The sequence below is a fragment of the Triturus cristatus genome, chromosome 9, assembly GCF_964204655.1.
Source record: "Triturus cristatus chromosome 9, aTriCri1.1, whole genome shotgun sequence".
Taxonomy (NCBI): Eukaryota; Metazoa; Chordata; class Amphibia; order Caudata; family Salamandridae; genus Triturus; species Triturus cristatus.
The window spans coordinates 1,024,091,189-1,024,109,783 of record NC_140592.1 but is presented as its reverse complement, the minus strand read 5'-3'; the positions used below and the strand labels follow the sequence as shown (position 1 = coordinate 1,024,109,783).

General features: G+C 47.9%; 1 protein-coding gene across 3 annotated transcripts in view; it reads right to left on the bottom strand.

Moving 5' to 3' along the window:
* PROX2 (prospero homeobox 2) overlaps positions 1–18,000 on the bottom strand; it is a 115,030-nt gene extending 97,030 nt beyond the window's left edge. Inside the window, exons 1-2 of one of the 3 annotated variants that reach the window (XM_085626745.1) lie at positions 17,878–18,000; positions 2,983–3,404 (exon numbers count right to left, since the gene is read on the bottom strand). The gene's annotated coding sequence lies outside the window, so the exon portion shown is untranslated. The remainder of the gene's footprint in view (positions 1–2,982; positions 3,405–17,877) is intronic. The other 2 variants (XM_085626744.1, XM_085626746.1) reach the window with 2 other exon arrangements.
* Between the last annotated feature and the right edge of the window lie 595 nt (positions 18,001–18,595).

Sequence of the window (18,595 nt, the reverse complement as noted above, 5' to 3'; positions counted from 1 at the left end):
GCTCGGGTGCCGCATATAAAGAAAGCCCGATGGGGGGGCAAAGGTTTTTATCTATGGTGCAGCAAAAGCATGGAATGAGTTGCCTTTCTATCTCAGGAATATGACGGATCTTTGGTTATTTCGCAAAGGACTAAAGACGTGGCTCTTTTCTCAATGAGTAGGCTCTCTCTCCACTCTTCATCGGTTAGCAGTCTCAGAGGATTTAGATAGCGCCAGGACACCTCCGGGTATTTGTCGCGCTCTATAAATGTCATTAACATAACATAACATAATGTATGCCAATGCAGAACAAGCATATTATTGATCAACACAAGTACCATACCAGTGATGTGCATGTTTTCTGTGGAAGAAATTGAAGATAGCAAACCTGGAAAGGTTCAATGGCTCTACGGGTTTAGAGGTATGTGTACCATGTCATGGAAAGGAAGGTTCCTGCGAGAACTTGACCTGCATTAAATAGCACTGTTATCTATGTTCCAGGACTGAGATTTTATTTCATGTTACTCTTAGTTTCTAAAACAAATGATAAAGTGAACTTATTTTGAACATTATAGGCCCATCAACCTTTCCATTTTATGTTATTTGATATTGATAATGGCTGATTTCAACTTGACTCCAGTATTTTCAGTTGCTGTACACTATTTAATAGGTTCTTAATCAATGCTACATTATCTTAATTGTATATCTGAAGATTCTACCTGGAACAATATATGTAGCTGCATTTTCAATAGGATTTGAAGTATGTCTGTTTATAGGGTACTGCTTTTGTATCTTTAGAGATTTTACAGCCTGTGTGTGTTATGTAAGAAATAAAAGTTAGATGCATCACTTCCTGTGATAGGACCAAGTCAAAGGTCAAGAAATGTTGCTTCCTTTGAATTAATTAGGTCCAAAGGTGACGTGATGTCACTTCCTGTGAAGTCACTAGGTCAAAGTTCATGTATTGTCCCTTCCTGTGGCATCAGGGGGCTCACATAGCATGTGATGTCACTTCTGCAAGCCCAGGCATTTTGACGAATCGACGTCCACGAAGGGCAGCCAAGTGCACATAGATATCCGACGTGGCACTCTGCCCGGCTCCTCCACCCCACTTCTACAGTGCCACTATTCTTCACGCTTGACCAGTTTAAGGCAGCATGCTATAAAGTCATATGATCAATGGCAGGCAGCCAGTGGCACGTCTGCCTCAAGCCAGTGAGGCACCCGCACCGTGAGGCCTTCACGGAGAAAGGGGCTGGCATTCTTTTCCTCTTTCTTCCAGCAATTGCTTGTATTTCCCCCCAACTCAATGGCCTGCACCTTCAGCCCTCTGTCATCCTCCGCATTCCAGCAGGGCCACATTCGCTCTGTCGATGGTGCTACTCACTGCATCACGTTGGCTCACATCTGGGTCACCCCCCACGCACCTTTCTTTTAGGTAAGAGAAATCTCACAACATGGGCTCAAATAAGGGTTGTTTTCCAACATGTGTAGAAAAATACCACAATCATTTTATGATTAATTGTTTTGTTAGTGGGGGCTCTCATGGAGAGCCTCAATCGTTTATTTCAGTTTCTGAATGTCATTACTCACTGCTATGACATAGCAACAGTTGATAACAAAACTGGTTCTCCACTGTTGTGGTGTGTATAAATGACTTCCCGGCCAGGCAGACCGGGCTCTCTAAGAGCCTGTTAGCGCAGCACTGCTATCTGCTTTGACTGAAAGCAAAAATCACAGCTGCAGGAGAGGGGAGGAAGGCACTAAGGGCCTCATGTAGGTAAATAAATTTTACCGGTTCTTAAATACCGAGCCGTACCGAATCGGTAAATTAGAATCGGTAAGTTATATGTAGGTAAAAATTCGGTAACAGTTACCGATTCGGTAACATTCGGTAATCACGAATCGGAATTCACCGAATCGGTAAATACCGAGGTGGTATTTACCGATTCGGTAAATACCGAGGTGGTATTTACCGAATCGGAAAATACCGAATCGGTATGTACGGATTCGGTAAATCAAATCACATGACTTGACGAAACAGCTAATCCAGTGCAACGACAGCCCACCCAACCAGGAAGTGCCCACACCCAGGCAGGTGTACATAATTAGCCGAAGTGGCCACACCCAGGCAGGTGTACATAATTAGCCGACCCTGGAGAAGCTTGGAGTGCAGAGGAGAGGCAGGGAGCCGTTGCATGTGCGAGCGGGAAACGAACAGCATGTCCAGCCAGAGAACACAGAAAGACGGAGGGGAAAGGAGGAGGAAGCTGAAATTTAGCCCCAAGGAACTCCAGGTGCTGGTGGAGGAGGTGGTGAAGCAGCACCAGAAGCTGTTTGGAAGGCAATCCCTGCAAGTGCCTGAGGCCGAAAAGCGCAACATATGGCTGGCCATCCAGGCGCAGGTCAATGCTGTGGGAGTGACCCACAGGGACATTGAGGTCCTCAAAAAGCGCTGGTATGACCTCCGGATTGTAACCAAGAGGAAGATGGGCGACATCCAGAAGGAGGCCAGCCAGACCGGAGGTGGAACCAACAGGGCACCTGCCCTCACCGAACTGGAGGAGCTGGTGGCGGCCACAATCGAGCAAGAGAGCGTCGTGGGTCTTGGGGACGCCGACAGCTCTGCCAGAGCCGCAACACACCAAGGTAAGACGAAAGCACAGCAATGTAGCCCCCCCTACCCCTATCCCACATCCCCCATTGTGAAACGAGAATCACACTGCAGTCCACACGTGTCAGTGCAGACAGGCAATGCATTCCAGGAGATGTAGTCAGGGCAACACTAACCATGACGTAAATGTTACAGGGCAACAAGGCATGTCACGCACTCGAGGCACAAGGAGACAGGGGACATATTGGAATGTGAAATGATTTATTGTGACGCATGCAATGCAACCCTTCGGGGACACTGAGCCAATGTTGTATTTCTGTCCACAGATGTGACATCATGCAGGACAGGGCATGCTGCAGGAGAGACGGCACACCGGCCACATAAATCACCTCTAGCCAGCACCAGTTCAGACCAGGGAGCAGGCCCACTGGCAGCCGCACCACCAACACAGCCAGCCTCGCCGCACACAGAGCCAGCATCACCTCACCGAGAGCCAGTATCACCACCACCAGAGCCAGCATCGCCACTCATGTTCGAATCACCGGCCACATCTCCGCTTGCAGGTGTGAGAATGAGGAGGCGTCCAGCAGCCAGGCTACGAGCCTTAGACACCTCGTCAGACGACAGCATGGGCCCAGAAGACCGCACCGGGCCCCAGGAAGGGAGCCATGCCACTGTGCCCCACACCTCACAGGCAGCACAGACGGAAGCAAGAGGGCGCCGCAGGTCGCGTGTCCAGAGTCCACCAGCACCCACTGACGGCCATGGTGTCTTCTTGGGGCTCGAGGGCCAAATGTTGAAGCAACAGCGCCTGCAATCAAAGGCAGTCATGTCAGTCCAGAGGCACATGCGGGTGATGAAGACAACATTAGTCAACATGGACACCAACATTAGCGGCATGGCTGCGGGCATTCGGGACATGTCCCAGTCAATCCAGCAGTTGTGCAGCAAATTAGATGCTGACATCGAAGCACGGCGCCGGGAACGCCAGAGAAGGGACACTACCAGCAGGGCACTCAACCGTCTGGCAACTGCGACTTCTCTACTGTGCCGGCGCTCTGTGACGATGCAGGAGGGCCTAACACAGTGCTGCAGCGACCTGTCTCGGGGGATGGTGCAGGTGACAAGTGCACTAGGGGTGCTATTGACTAGTCAGGCGTCGACAACTGCTGCAGGGGATGCTGCGGAGAGCATCGACACCAGCAGCAGCATCACACCCCCCGTCCCAGAAGCACGCAGGAGCAGCAGGCGGCTTGGGGTTGGCTCCAGTGAGGATGCACAGGCCGTGCAATCCACCACTGCAGCGCGTATGCGCAAACATTGATGTAGCCCTGCTTAGCCACTTCCCATTGGGTGACGTAACCCTGGACATACTCCTTGTATAGATGGTATATTGCCAGATTGGCCTGTTCATGTGTTCATGGCGTGGTGCCACATTAAAACTACGTCAGGACTTCTCACAACTCGCTGTGTCCCCTTACTTACTCAGAAATAGTTGCATGTGATATCTGCCCGTCTCTCTCTCCCATCGATTGCAGTTGGCACTCTAGCTGCGTTGCCCTCTGGCTGGCCTGACTCATCCTCGTTGTCCTCAAAATATGTCAGTTCCACATCTGTACCTTTTTTCGTGGCAAGGTTGTGCAGCATTGCACAAGTGGCAATAATCTTGCAGCAGGTGATGGGTTTGTACTGGCGTGCGCCTCCGCTCTTGTGCAGGCAGCGGAACCTGCTCTTCAGTAGTCCAAACGTGCGCTCCACCACATTGCGTGTTGTTTTGTGTGCCACGTTGTATCGTCTCTCACTCTGGGTTGCTGGGTGTAGGTAGGGAGTGAGGATGAATGACCGGCATGCATATGCACTGTCGCCTGGATGAGTAAAAGGGAACCATCAGTAACATGCCTCTATGCACTATGATTTGCAGGTTTCAAGGGGCGTCACTGTTACTTACCTAGCAGGTATCCCTCTCCGAATTCTCCGGCACTCAGTCGTGTGTAGATCCCACTATTCTGGAAGATGTAAGAGTCGTGGGTGCTCCCAGGAAACTTTGCAACAATATCTGTGATGATGTTCCCTGCATCACAGATCACCTGCACATTGATGGAGTGGGTGGACTTCCTGTTCCTGTAGATATGCTCTGTATCAGCTGGTGGACAGATTGGGATGTGTGTACCATCAATACAGCCGATGGCATGGGGGAACTGTGCCATGTGATAAAAGTCTGTTTTTGTTTTCTGCAGTGCAGCCTGTGTGTTTGGGAAGCTTATGTAGTGGTGCATTCTCTGCATCATGGCATCCAGGAACTTCCTGAAGAAACGTGACAGGCAACTCTGGGATACCCCACCCACCGCAGCTATCACCACCTGATAACTGCCGGATGCCAGCAGATGTAGGCTGCAGAGCACCTGCACATGTGGGGGTATGGCGTGCGCCCTTCTTATTGGATGGTCCAGGAGTGGCTGTAGGTCCCTGATTAAGTCCATGATGGTTTCGGGGTCTAGCCTGTACCTCTCATGTATCTCTGCATCAGTCAGCTGGAATAGTGTGATGCGCTGTCTGTAGATTTGTTCCTCCCGTCGCCACACCCTCAGTCCTGCTGCCTGTAGACGTAGGCGCCTTGCAATGACGTACATAGCGGCCATGTTGTCCACGCTGTAGCATTTTGGGATTGCTCATATGCATTGTTGATGGTTACCACCTGCTTTCAATCCGTGTTAATTACCGACTCTAATTTACCGATTTCCTTGGATTTCTTAATTACCGAGTGCTCCTACATGTCATTTTCATTTTTACCACTTCATATTTACCACTTCATATTTACCGATTCGTTAATTATGTATTCGGTAACTCTGAATCGGTATTTTGGAATTCGGTAAATATGAATCGGTATTTACCGCCTCATATTTACCGAAAATTGGTTTTGGGACTCCTACATCTCACTTGTCTGAATACCGGTCGGTAACGGCATATTTACCGAAAATCGGCCGTTACCGACCGGTATTTGGCTACCTACATGAGGCCCAAAATGTGGTGGAGGTTGGTCGAGGATGACAGGTACTTTTTAAAAAATCTTTGGGACAGGGATGCATACCAGAGGCCATGTTATGGATGGCTCCGCCATTACTCCTCTACCACTGCATAGCAGTTGAAAGCGGGGGCAGATGATTTTGGGGGCCAAACATAAGATTATAGATAGGTAAAAAGTGAATTATGGGGAGGTTTATCGCCTTGAGGCTCTGAATGACATTAGACAACTCAAGCTTCACTCTAGTTAATGTCGCTCAGAACCACTTGGTGAAAAACATCCCCGTAATTTCCTGCTACCCATCTATAATTCTATACATATTGCGCTAATAGCGCACCTAGGCCACTGTCCTGCTTTTTCAGGAGTAGGCTGGGATGAGGAAGGCAACACTAAGTATGAGCAGATGGGTGAGGACCTGGGAGTGAGGATAGATGGAGCAGGGCGGAGCAATTCTCTCAGGTTCTGAGTAGGACATGCCATGTCTGATGCTTTTGGTTAAAATTGGTTGGGACAAGAGGATCTAAATTCTCATCTGAACTTTAGGACATTTATTCCACATAGTATTGGAAGAGAAATAAAAATAAATTAAGTGGAACTAGAGGGTGGAAGCTTATCTCAGAGCTCTAGTGCTTGCTCACTTGCCTGCACTACAGGTTGAAACGCTTACTACAAGGTTAACAGAGATAATTTATAGTTGGACGATGTAGCACAATTGACCACTGTTCAGCCTTCATTGCTCTTTACAACTGTGGCCATCTCTACCTGGATAATTGGTCTAAATGCAAAACTGTAGACCTGTTCATCAACAGGAGCACTCCTCGCCGGTCATCCATTTTGACTGACAGACACGGTCACCATCCGAGCAGAATATTGATGTCTAGAGAATGGAAAATCGAAAGGAAAATGCTGAGGGGTTCTAGACATTCACGGAAAGGTGTCCAACTCTTCCCTGTTAAATTCAAACCTAACAGGAGATGTTGACCTCTACCTGAAATATACATCCGAGTAATGATGCAGGGTGTGAACCATAAACCCAGGCATGTGTACATGCATTCTGTTCTACCTGCATGGCTAGGAAAGGCTTTAACTTTTTATTAAGGAAACCTAATAAAATGCCAAATATCAGGAGCCCCCATCTGCCTTTAAACTTTGGTCAGTGGACTTTTCCATGAGTTATTTTGGTCAATGCATGCTCTGCAGCAATCTTGCTTATGTACGGAAGTAAAATGTGTAAGAACGTGTCTGGCAAAGAAATCTATTCAAGTCATTTTTACTTCCTTCAAAGGTCTGTCCTAATTAGAAAAAAAGGTATCCTCCGGATTGGTGGGTACTTAATTGCCAGAGTAACTATACTTCAGAATGTAATATTTGTTTTCCCTGATTAACATTTCTGGCGGATTTGATGGTAGTCTAATTTGGTTTTAGGTGACAAACCCTAGTATAATTTTTTTGTATGGTATCAGATTATTATAACTAAAAAATTGTCTGACTGAAAGTGTACTAAATATTGTTTTCCAAAATAATATTGTCCACATAAATGTTAATAGTAGAAAATCTACACTCATTTGGACGATATTTTTGTAAATAATATTGAGTACATATTTCTGAGAGACAATATTTTTGCTAACAATATGCTGACATCCGACCATATTTTTGAATATCAGAGAAAAGTCTGAATCTTTGATTTCAGCCTTTTGTGAGTATATAATCTACACATAGTTTTAAACTTAACTTTAAATACTTGCACGTGAACACTTTTAGTGCATTATCTCATCTAATACCCCTGAGGTTCTCTATAAGATTATGTCATAAGGAGGACCACTAGAATCATGCAATGCTAGGGTGTTTTCCGCAAATCTATGGGCTTGTTCCATGTGCCACAAAACACATCATCTGCTATCGAAGGATGCTAAAAACATGGTGATCCTCGTTCCGCGCAGTGGGAGGCCATTTGAGGAGGTTGACTGGAAATCTTCCAGTTGCCTATTTCTGTATTGAGTATTAAACTGGTACTAATAAGATTAACTCTTTTCCGAGTGTTACCATGTATAAAAATAACAAAATAATGAAGTAACGCTATCACAAAATGTGCTGTGCCTTTTCTAGGCACATAATTTAGTTTCCTGCCACATTATTTGGTCCTTCCCTGCCCCATAATTTCAGTGGCCCTAATATCAAGTGACACCCTTGTGATATACCGAAATTATTTCAACCCCCTAAAAAACGACTTTATAATAGCTATTTTAGGATTAGTCCATTTCCTAATTAGAAAAACCACCCAGCGCAAACGTCTTATTAGCCCTCCCTTTCTAAGTAGTGGCCACAGAATTGGCACTGCGCTCTCTTGAACGTTTGCTGTGCATCATGCAGTATTATTAAAAGAAGTTTTTTCTCTAACACAAAAGGCAACTTCTTGCAAGGATACCACAATTCTGACTGATAATTATACCACTAACTTGTTTATCTTGTCTTTTTTTCTCTAGGTCTGTGTTAAGAGACATTGGCCTGCAGCATTAATACTTGGATATTCGTTGCCTCCGTTAGGGCAGCCGGTAATGTTAGTGTGGTTCCAGGAAATATCAATCACACCAAAAACCACGACCCCAAGCAAGGATGCTGCACGACCTCAGTGATAGCGCAGTAAGGAGACATGTGCCCCCACCCCGCCTCCAAGAACATGTCATCAAACTATAAAACCGCTGGCAATATACTAGCAACAGACAACACAAGTCCTCTAAAATCAAGCAGTGAAACAGAAGAAATCGGTGTAAATGAAGCGCAAATGCCCAAACTGATGAAGCAAAAACATGCACAAGCCCCTGAGGAAGGGGCGATGCAACAAAACTCAACATCAACTAATAAGTCAGTACAAATCAATGAATAATACCTGACAAGTATACAAAGGCTTTCAGTGCCAAGCGACCTAATAGAAGAGGTGCAAATATCATGCACTGAGGTGGAACAAGCTACCCAGTACCAAGCAGTGAGACAGCATAATCTGCAAATGCTGAGTGGGGTGACCGAACAATTGCTTCAATAACAAAAAGATGAAACTGCACAACTTTGAACGCCAAAGTGTGAAACATGCAAGCCCTTCCAATACAGAGCGAAGAGACAATCCACTCAATACAAAGCAAAATGATGGCATACACCAACTAAACATTATTTGATGGCAAAAAGCACTAAAACTGGCAATTAGATGATACACCCACACAGAGAACCAGAATAAGATGGCACAAGTTATGTACCATGGCAAGAATTGGCACAGGTCCATACTACAGGGCAATGAGACAACACCGGCATCTTAAAACCAAGATATGAGCTACCACATGCACCTCACCCCAAATCAAGTAACCACGAAAGCCAAGAGATACAACAGCACAAGCCTCCAATCCCAAACAAAGCAGTAGAACCAATGGAAGACACAACAAAGGCTACTGATACAGAGTGGTGGGTACCTCAGTAACAATCTAAGAAATTGCACGGCATAATAAAACCTATTAAATGGCATAAGCCACTCCATTTCCCCAATTCTGAGAGGTGAGATGGCTCAAAATCTTAACAGGAGTAGTGAGATAAATACCAAGATGTGAGATGCACTAGTCATCCCCTCCAACACTTACTCCACACCCCCGCTAATTTCAATATAATGTGATAGCACAAGCCCAACTTGGATCCGAAGCAGAGCAATGCACAATCCCACTAAATATCAACAACCAGAAAACACACACTCTCCCTTAACAAGCAATGAGACATTACTAAGAAACATAGTGACCATTCGGCTGACACGCTACAAGAAATTAGGTGGAAGATCCCTTCACACTAAGGGCTCCTCCATTTGGATGTCTCTGCTGGTACACCGTTGTCTGGAAAAAGATGTTCTTAAATTCAAAAAGTCCATACAGGTATTCTGGTTGAGTCTGACCTGTAGATAGACCTGCCTTCCAAAGAACAAGATGTCCTGCCCGTCAGACACCTTAGACTCGCCATTGCCTCCTAGCAACGGGCCACAAAGGATATAACTGCACCAACCAATGTTTTAAGATTGCATCTCGGTTCATCAGATGATGACATAGATCAGTGGACACAAGATCCCCACGCCCCCTCCTCAGCACATTGAGATTGCAAAGCCCTCCAGAAGGGGTGATCGAACAGAAAATCCTCCTTTACTGAGTTTAGGAGAAAGCGAGGCTACTCCTGCCCCCATTAACAAACTAGAAGATAGCACAAATCCCCCACAGCACATTCAGATGAGGGAGAGCTTCTGTCTGAAGATCCCTTGAGTGCAAACATACTGACCTAGAGTTTGATTCTGCACAGAAGTGTCTCAAGCAGCTTTTAGGTGACGTGATGGCTGTGGCTAACTGTAGGCATTCCTCTTAGGTAAGACCCAGGGAGTTATTTGCATCAGCCATCACGCAGGGGCATAGCTTAGTCAGTGTGATTCGGAAGCATGAATCCCAATTTTCCCAACTAAAAAGCAGTGAGCTGCAGGGTGGAGGGGTGAAATGACCAAGGTTTCGAATCAATCAAGGAATTTGTAGAGCGCACTACTTACCCGTGAAGGTCTCAAGGCGCGGGGGGGTGGGGCTGCTACTGCTTGAACAGCCAGGTCTTGAGTAGCCTCTTGAAGGTTAGTAGGTCTTGGGTCTGCCGTAGGAGGATGGGGAGGGTGTTCCAGGTCTTGGCGGCGAGGTAGGAGAACGATCTGCCGCCGGAGGCCGCTCTTCCGATGTGGGGGATGGTGGCGAAGGCGCGGTCGGCGGAGCGGAGCTGGCGGTTCGGGGTGTAGAAGGTGAGTCATCTGTTGAGGTATGCTGGTCCAGTGTCGTGGAGTGCCTTGTGTGCGTGGGTGAGGAGCTTGAAGGTGATCCTCTTGTTGACGGGCAGCCAGTGCAGGACTCTCAGGTGGGGTGTGATGTGGCTATGTCGAGGATGGACTGTTTTCATGAGGAACAGGACAGTACTGATTTGCATTAGGTTGGCTCCTGTCTAGAGTGGCACTGTGGGCTAAGAAACGATGGGTGGGCATGCTACCCCAAACTATTGCAACCGGTTAGACTATTTGCATGCATTCATCACCTTTTGGGTATTTGATTGCCAATAGTAATCCTGGAACCTTGGCACTGGCACAACTTTCCAAGCCAACTACTTCCAATGTTTTGAATTCCAAAAAGTAATACATTGCACACACTCAAGGAGTATGTCTATAGGTGCAGATTTACTGTTTCTTTGGTAAACCAGTCACTATAAGTGTTTAAGAATCTGCTCTGAAAAATGAACAAGTTAAAAGCTCTCAATGAAATGAGACTGAAGAGAAAAACCAACACAAACACAGCAGATCCAAACCAGGGCCCAAGGACCCACCACCAAGCCAAGAATGCAATAGATGGCGTCACACTCAAGTAAACTGGCGATATGTCACCTCACTGAGAAACTTAATTCTAATATCACTCGCCTCTAGGACGATAGATTATTGTGCCACTAGAGGCAGACAAGAATGATTGACTGACTCGAGTACTTTATCCCTCTGTACTTGTATGTTTGCCTTCGGTCGTGGCCTTTGTGAATATACACATTAAATTAGAAATGAATTACAAAGCTTAATCATCTTACACTGAACAAGATAATATAATCAAGGATGTGAAAAAGAAAAATACAACTGGGTGCAAGGAAAATTAGAAAACGAAGATAAAATAACAGTAGGAAATTGAGGGGAGTGGTACCATAGTCCAGGAATCAGTCATATTGGGAGAGTAGGTTAGTAAAGACAAGAAAGAAGAGATGCTAGAGATGGGGAACTCCGGTAGAGACAGGGTAGTTTCAATAGCCCAAGGTCCCAATGTGAAAAGAGGGACATTGAAGTTTTCATTTTTATTTGTTGAAAGGTCAGTGTGACCTACGTGATTGACTGAATGATGTACGGGGACAGAGATGCATAATGTACTACACAATAGTAGGAAAAATGTTGTGTCTATGTACATCTTACTGCAGGTTCGTAATTTCAAAAGGTAGAACGTTGCATCCTTGACCCCTCCCCACCTCAGTCACCAGTTCCAAGAATGAAGTCTGCTTCTTGCTGACCGAATGAACAAATGAGTTCCTGTGCAAAAGCCACATGCCTCGCCTTTCCTGCATCGATTTCCAGCTCCTTTTAGCCCAGGTGCAACATTATGTATTAAGGAAAAATGTGGGATCGAAATGTAACCCTAAAATAAGGAGAAACTGCTTGATGTGCCTCCTTATCTGAAAACCTTGAGTTCCTTTAAGATAAGTTTTTTGTTTGCTGGGGGCTTTTATGAAACACTCACACGCCACCTTACATCTATTTCAGGGCATTCTGCGCCATTGTAAGCATGCAGAAAGGCCAAAACAAAGGGGTATTCAGGCAGTCCTAGTGAGCGTTAGGTATGAAGGATATGGACTGTTAGAAGATAGTCTGTTTCTGATAGACCCTATAACCCTCCGGGTGACCCCCGCCCAACAAGAGATGCGCTGTCTCATGCCCCTCTGTAATTAGAGACAACATGGCTGAAGCGCTCAAGCTATTGGCTGTGAGACACGGCGGGGCGGGCATCCGAATACCAACCAACAGGATGGTACAAGACCAAGCAATAAGATGGCACAAACCCTTCAATGCCAAATGATGAGAAAGCCAAGCCTCCCAACACCAAGCAATAAGATGGCACAAACCCTTCAGTGCCAAATGATGAGACAGCCAAGCCTCCCAACACCAAGCAATGAGATGACACAAGCCCCCCAAGACCAAACAAGACAACACAACCATCGCAGTATCAAGCTAAGAGGTGCCACGAGCCCCCAAACCAGGCATTAAGACTGCAAGTCCACCAGACGGTGCAATAAGATGGCGCACGCCTCCAAGGCCTGCAAAGATGCAACACAAGCCCTTCGATACCAGCTGATGAGAGGGCACTAGCTGCCTTTACCTACCAATGACATGGACTAAGACTCCAGTTTCAAAGCATGAGAATGCACAAACACTCCAGGCCAAGCAAGAAGATGGAACAAGCTCCAGAGTACCACGCGAGGAGCTGCTACCCCCAATGCCAGCAGTAAGATTACACAAGCATCCAAGTGATGAGCTGGCACAGCCCCACACTATCGAGCAACGACATAAGCCTTGATAACCACATGATGAGATGACACAAGAACCAATACCAAGCGAGGAGACAACACAAACTCCACAACATCTAGCGATGAAACCCAAAATCTGCACAGTGTACAGTAACGGAAGAAGCCCCCGACAGCAGGCAGAGCTGAGATGGCACAGACTCCAGGACTGATGGATGATACTGCAGAGCTCTCCCCACAGCCAGTATTGGCTGACTAGACAACCCAGGCCCACCCAATACCAGGCGATGGAAGGACAGGGGACCCCGAGGGCTCATTCACCCCAATACCAAGTGATGGAATGGGAGTGGACCCCGAGGGCTAGTGGATGAATGGGTCAATGCTGATCCCTGAGCTCACTCCTGCCCCTGATAGATTAATGGGTCGATGCTGATCCCTGAGCTCACTCCTGCTCCTGGTGGATGAATGGGTCAATACTGATCCCTGAGCTCACTCCTGCTTCTGGTGGATGAATGGGTCGATGCTGATCCCTGAGCTCACTCCTGCTCCTGGAGGATGAATGGATCGATGCTGATCCCTGAGGTCACTCCTGCTCCTGGTGGATGAATGTGTCAATACTGATCCCTGAGCTCACTCCTGCTCCTGGAGGATGAATGGGTCGATGCTAATCCCTGAGCTCACTCCTTCCCCTGATGGATTAATGGGTCGATGCTGATCCCTGAGCTCACTCCTGCTCCTGGTGGATGAATGGGTCAATACTGATCCCTGAGCTCACTCCTGCTTCTGGTGGATGAATGGGTCGATGCTGATCCCTGAGCTCACTCCTGCTCCTGGAGGATGAATGGATCAACGCTGATCCCTGAGCTCACTCCTGCTCCTGGAGGATGAATGGGTCAATGCTGATCCCTGAGCTCACTCCTGCTCCTGGAGGATGAATGGGTCGATGCTAATCCCTGAGCTCACTCCTGCCCCTGATGGATTAATGGGCCGATGCTGATCCCTGAGCTCACTCCTGCTCCTGGTGGATGAATGGGTCAATACTGATCCCTGAGCTCACTCCTGCTTCTGGTGGATGAATGGGTCGATGCTGATCCCTGAGCTCACTCCTGCTCCTGGAGGATGAATGGATCGATGCTGATCCCTGAGGTCACTCCTGCTCCTGGTGGATGAATGTGTCAATACGGATCCCTGAGCTCACTCCTGCTCCTGGAGGATGAATGGGTCGATGCTAATCCCTGAGCTCACTCCTTCCCCTGATGGATTAATGGGTCGATGCTGATCCCTGAGCTCACTCCTGCTCCTGGTGGATGAATGGGTCAATACTGATCCCTGAGCTCACTCCTGCTTCTGGTGGATGAATGGGTCGATGCTGATCCCTGAGCTCACTCCTGCTCCTGGAGGATGAATGGATCAACGCTGATCCCTGAGCTCACTCCTGCTCCTGGAGGATGAATGGGTCGATGCTAATCCCTGAGCTCACTCCTGCCCCTGATGGATGAATGGGTCGATGCTGATCCCTGAGCTCACTCCTGCTCCTGGTGGATGAATGGGTCAATACTGATCCCTGAGCTCACTCCTGCTTCTGGTGGATGAATGGGTCGATGCTGATCCCTGAGCTCACTCCTGCTCCTGGAGGATGAATGGATCAACGCTGATCCCTGAGCTCACTCCTGCTCCTGGAGGATGAATGGATCGATGCTGATCCCTGAGGTCACTCCTGCTCCTGGTGGATGAATGTGTCAATACTGATCCCTGAGCTCACTCCTGCTTCTGGTGGATGAATGGGTCGATGCTGATCCCTGAGCTCACTCCTGCTCCTGGAGGATGAATGGATCGATGCTGATCCCTGAGCTCACTCCTGCTCCTGGAGGATGAATGGATCGATGTTGATCCTTGAGCTCACTCCTGCTCCTGGTGGATGAATGGGTTGATGCTGATCCCTGAGCTCACTCCTGCTTCTGGTGGCTGAATGGGTCGATGCTGATCCCTGAGCTCACTCCTGCTCCTGGTGGATGAATGGATCGATGCTGATCCCTGAGCTCACTCCTGCTCCTGGTGGGTGAATGGGTCGATGCTGATCCCTGAGCTCACTCCTGCTCCTGGAGGATGAATGGATCGATGCTGATCCTTGAGCTCACTCCTGCTCCTGGAGGATGAATGGATCGACGCTGATCCCTGAGCTCACTCCTGCTCCTGGTGGATGAATGGATCGATGCTGATCCCTGAGCTCACTCCTGCTCCTGGTGGGTGAATGGGTCGATGCTGATCCCTGAGCTCACTCCTGCTCCTGGAGGATGAATGGATCGATGCTGATCCTTGAGCTCACTCCTGCTCTTGGTGGATGAATGGATCGATGCTGATCCTTGAGCTCACTCCTGCTCCTGGTGGATGAATGGGTCGATGCTAATGCCTGAGCTCACTCCTGCCCCTGATGGATTAATGGGTCGATGCTGATCCCTGGAGTTCTCACCTGCTCCTGGTGGATGAATGGGTCAATACTGATCCCTGAGCTCACTCCTGCTCCTGGTGGATGAATGGGTCGATGCTGATCCCTGAGCTCATTCCGGCTCCTGGTGGATGAATGGATCGACGCTGATCCCTGAGCTCTCACTTGGTCCTGGAGGATGAATGGCTCGATGCTGATCCCTGAGCTCACTCCTGCTTCTGGTGGATGAATGGGTCGATGCTGAACCCTGAGCTCACTCCTGCTTCTGGTGGATGAATGGGTCGATGCTGATCCCTGACCTCTCACCTGCTACTGGTGGATGGGTGAACAGATGCTGACCTTGGGTTCGGCTCTCAGTTGTTCCTGGTGCGTGAACGGGGCAATGCTTTTCGTTGGACCTACCTCTCGCCTAAGACCGTGGGTTGGATGGATAGAGCTTGACTCCTGAGTTAGCGCTCATTACTGTCGGTGGATGATTGGCTCAAGGTTGTCCAGTGACTGAGTCCTGTCAGCGTCAGGCTACGAGGATGAATAAACTGATGCTCACCTTTGAACTAAGCGCTCAATGCTGCCGGCGGAGGAATGGATCCGATTTACCCACGGAGTCCATGTCTGACTCTGATGGATGAATGGACGGATGCTGGCCATTCAGCTAAGCTGCCATTGCTCCTGGTGGATGAATACATCAGTGCTGCCCACTGACTAAGACCCAGCCTGAAATGCTGGATGATTGAACTGATGTTGACCCTTGAACTGAGTGCTCATTGTTGAAGGGGGGTGAATATGATCAGTGTACGTCACTGACTAAGTCCAAGTTTAGCATTGCTGGATGAATGGGTGGATGCTAACCCTAAACAAAGCCCTCATTGCTCCTGCAGGATGAATGAATGGATGCTAACCCTTGAACAAGCCCCTCATTGCACTTGCAGGATGAATAGATGGATGCTGCCCTTAAAGCTAAGGACTTATATTTCCTGCAGGATGGCTGAACTGATGCTAACCCTTGATCAAACCCCTCACTGCTCCTGCAGGATGAATGAACTGATGCTAACCATTGAACAACGCCCTCATTGCTCCTATAGGATGAATGGGTGGATGCTAACCCTTGATTAAAGCCCTCATTGTTCCTGCAGGATGAATGAACGGATGCGAACCCTTGAACGAAGCCCTCGTTGCTCCTGCCGGATGAATGAATGGATGCTGACTTTGAAGCTAAGGACTCATTGTTCCTGCAGGATGAATGAATGGATGCTGACCTTGAAGCTAAGGACTCATTGTTCCTGCAGGATGAATGAATAGATGTTGACGTTGAAGCTAAGGCCCCATTGCTCCTGGTGGATGAATCATCTCATGGCCCTCGTGCCTCGCCCTCGCTACTTCTGATGGCCAGTGAGTGGGGCTGTCGGCTGACACTGCTGTATGTCTGCGTTGATGCTGACCCTGGATCTATGCTGGTGTTTTCTTGGTGGATGCATGTCCCCTGAGCTGGGTTCTTGTCTAACCCAGCTCTTCCCAGCGTTCCTCGTGGTGCTGCAGCTGTTCAAGGCAGGGTGCACCACAGTGGTGTTGCCTGGGCTCAGGCGCGCAACACCCATTGGGCTCACCGGGCTTCAGCCCCCCCCCCGTCGTGTGTGACAGCCCGGCTGAGACAGCCTCGCGGGCTGGCGTCCGTCTAATTGCAGCCGCAACAGAGTACTTCACGGATCTTTAAAAGACCATTTACTCGTTAATGAGGCTTTTGTTGTGTTTTCGCCCTTTCTTACAGCCACTCTGCCTATGGCCCGAAGACTTAGCCCCCCCCGAAATCTTTTTCAGCCCCCCCGAAATTTGGCTCTAGTTGCCCGCCTGCCTGGGCTCTACCTAAATCACAGCAGCCACTAGGCCACGGATGGACTCGGAAAGAGAGAGGGGGCCAGCGGACTCTTTTCTCCTAAGACAGTTGAGCAGCCCTCCCCCCCTCCCCCCCGAGGATTGTTAGTGTTGGCCCATTATCAGTGAGGTACCTGCATTAGCATTTGAAAGGGCCCTTCGCCCTTTCCCCACTGAGCTGTTTAACCCTTGATAACCTACAGGCAGACAATTAGGAACAGCGTTGTATTTTGCATTCTGCTGCATTTTCAGCATAATTATGGATTTGCCGCATTTGCCATATAATACATTATTTCCTAGAGGATTTGAAGACTTTACAAAAAAAATGTTTAAACTCAGGCAGATCAATAGTTCCAAAACAATGCAGCAACACCTGTTGCGCACAATGTAAAAGCCCTCGCAAAAGTCGACTGGTCAACTTTCACTTGCCTATTGGGGTATTTGAATATTAAGTGTTACTAATGGGGTGGAGCCTTTACCCAGATAAGGTGAAACGTGTAAAAAAAGACAAAATAATGCAGCAATACCGTCACAAAATGTGCCACATTACGCTGCATATTCTGCCTTTTCTTGCTGCATAATTTAGTCAACCTTCTGCATAATGTAATCGTCGCTTGTCGCATAATTCTAGTGACCCCGACTATGGCATATGATACTATCAGCCTACCCTGGCTTTTCATGTAACAGCATGTTGAGTGTGTGCCTTGTAGTTTTGTTTATACCTCTGTCATGGACTCCAAACCCCAGCATGCAATGTACTGTTGACTAAAATGCCTGAATCGGCAACAGACGTTACACATGAGATGGCGGCAGGCGCCACTTGTTAGCTAAGCATGCTGTACCGTGAACACTCACCTTGCTGTGATGGATGAAGTGATCGGTGCTGTGCCCTTCCGGTTGGCCGACCATCTGCTGTACAATGTGCACTGCACACACCCTCGGTGGAGTCCGGCTCTCTTACATTCTGCTCCGCGCTTCGCTCTGTCTGTATAAATAGGCATACTAAAGAGGAGAGGGAGGAGCCAGCCTCCGCCAATCCGCTGCAGCATCTATGAATATGCAAATATACGAAGCAAAGCAGAGATGCAGTGACGGTATGACGCCCTACCATACTAGCCCCACGTGCGCACCAACACTCACCCGGCGAACCACAATTCATCAAGAGCACATCGTGTAACGTATTACTTACTGCCCTTCTTATGCTGGCTCATAAAATACCCCGTGCACCTTTTGAATCGTCTATTTCTTATTTTTTGCAATTTTACATAGGGCGAAAATGAAACCAGAGCGCTTTACGTGAGATCAAAATGTGCATCTGAATAAAAACAGCTTACATACATGGTTAAACAAAGGGCATATCTAGGTAAAATGTATCAATCACTGGATTATTTGCTGAAATTGACTTAAGTACCGATTTGTCAGATACGTTTTTCGTTTAATAAGTTTTACTGTGTTCACCATTTTTAAACATCTTCGTTATTTATCCAATCCAACCCACGCTTTAGAGACGTTACAAGGCATGGGCAAAGTGGGCTCTGGCCCGGGGCCCCAACCTTTCAGGGGGACCCCATAG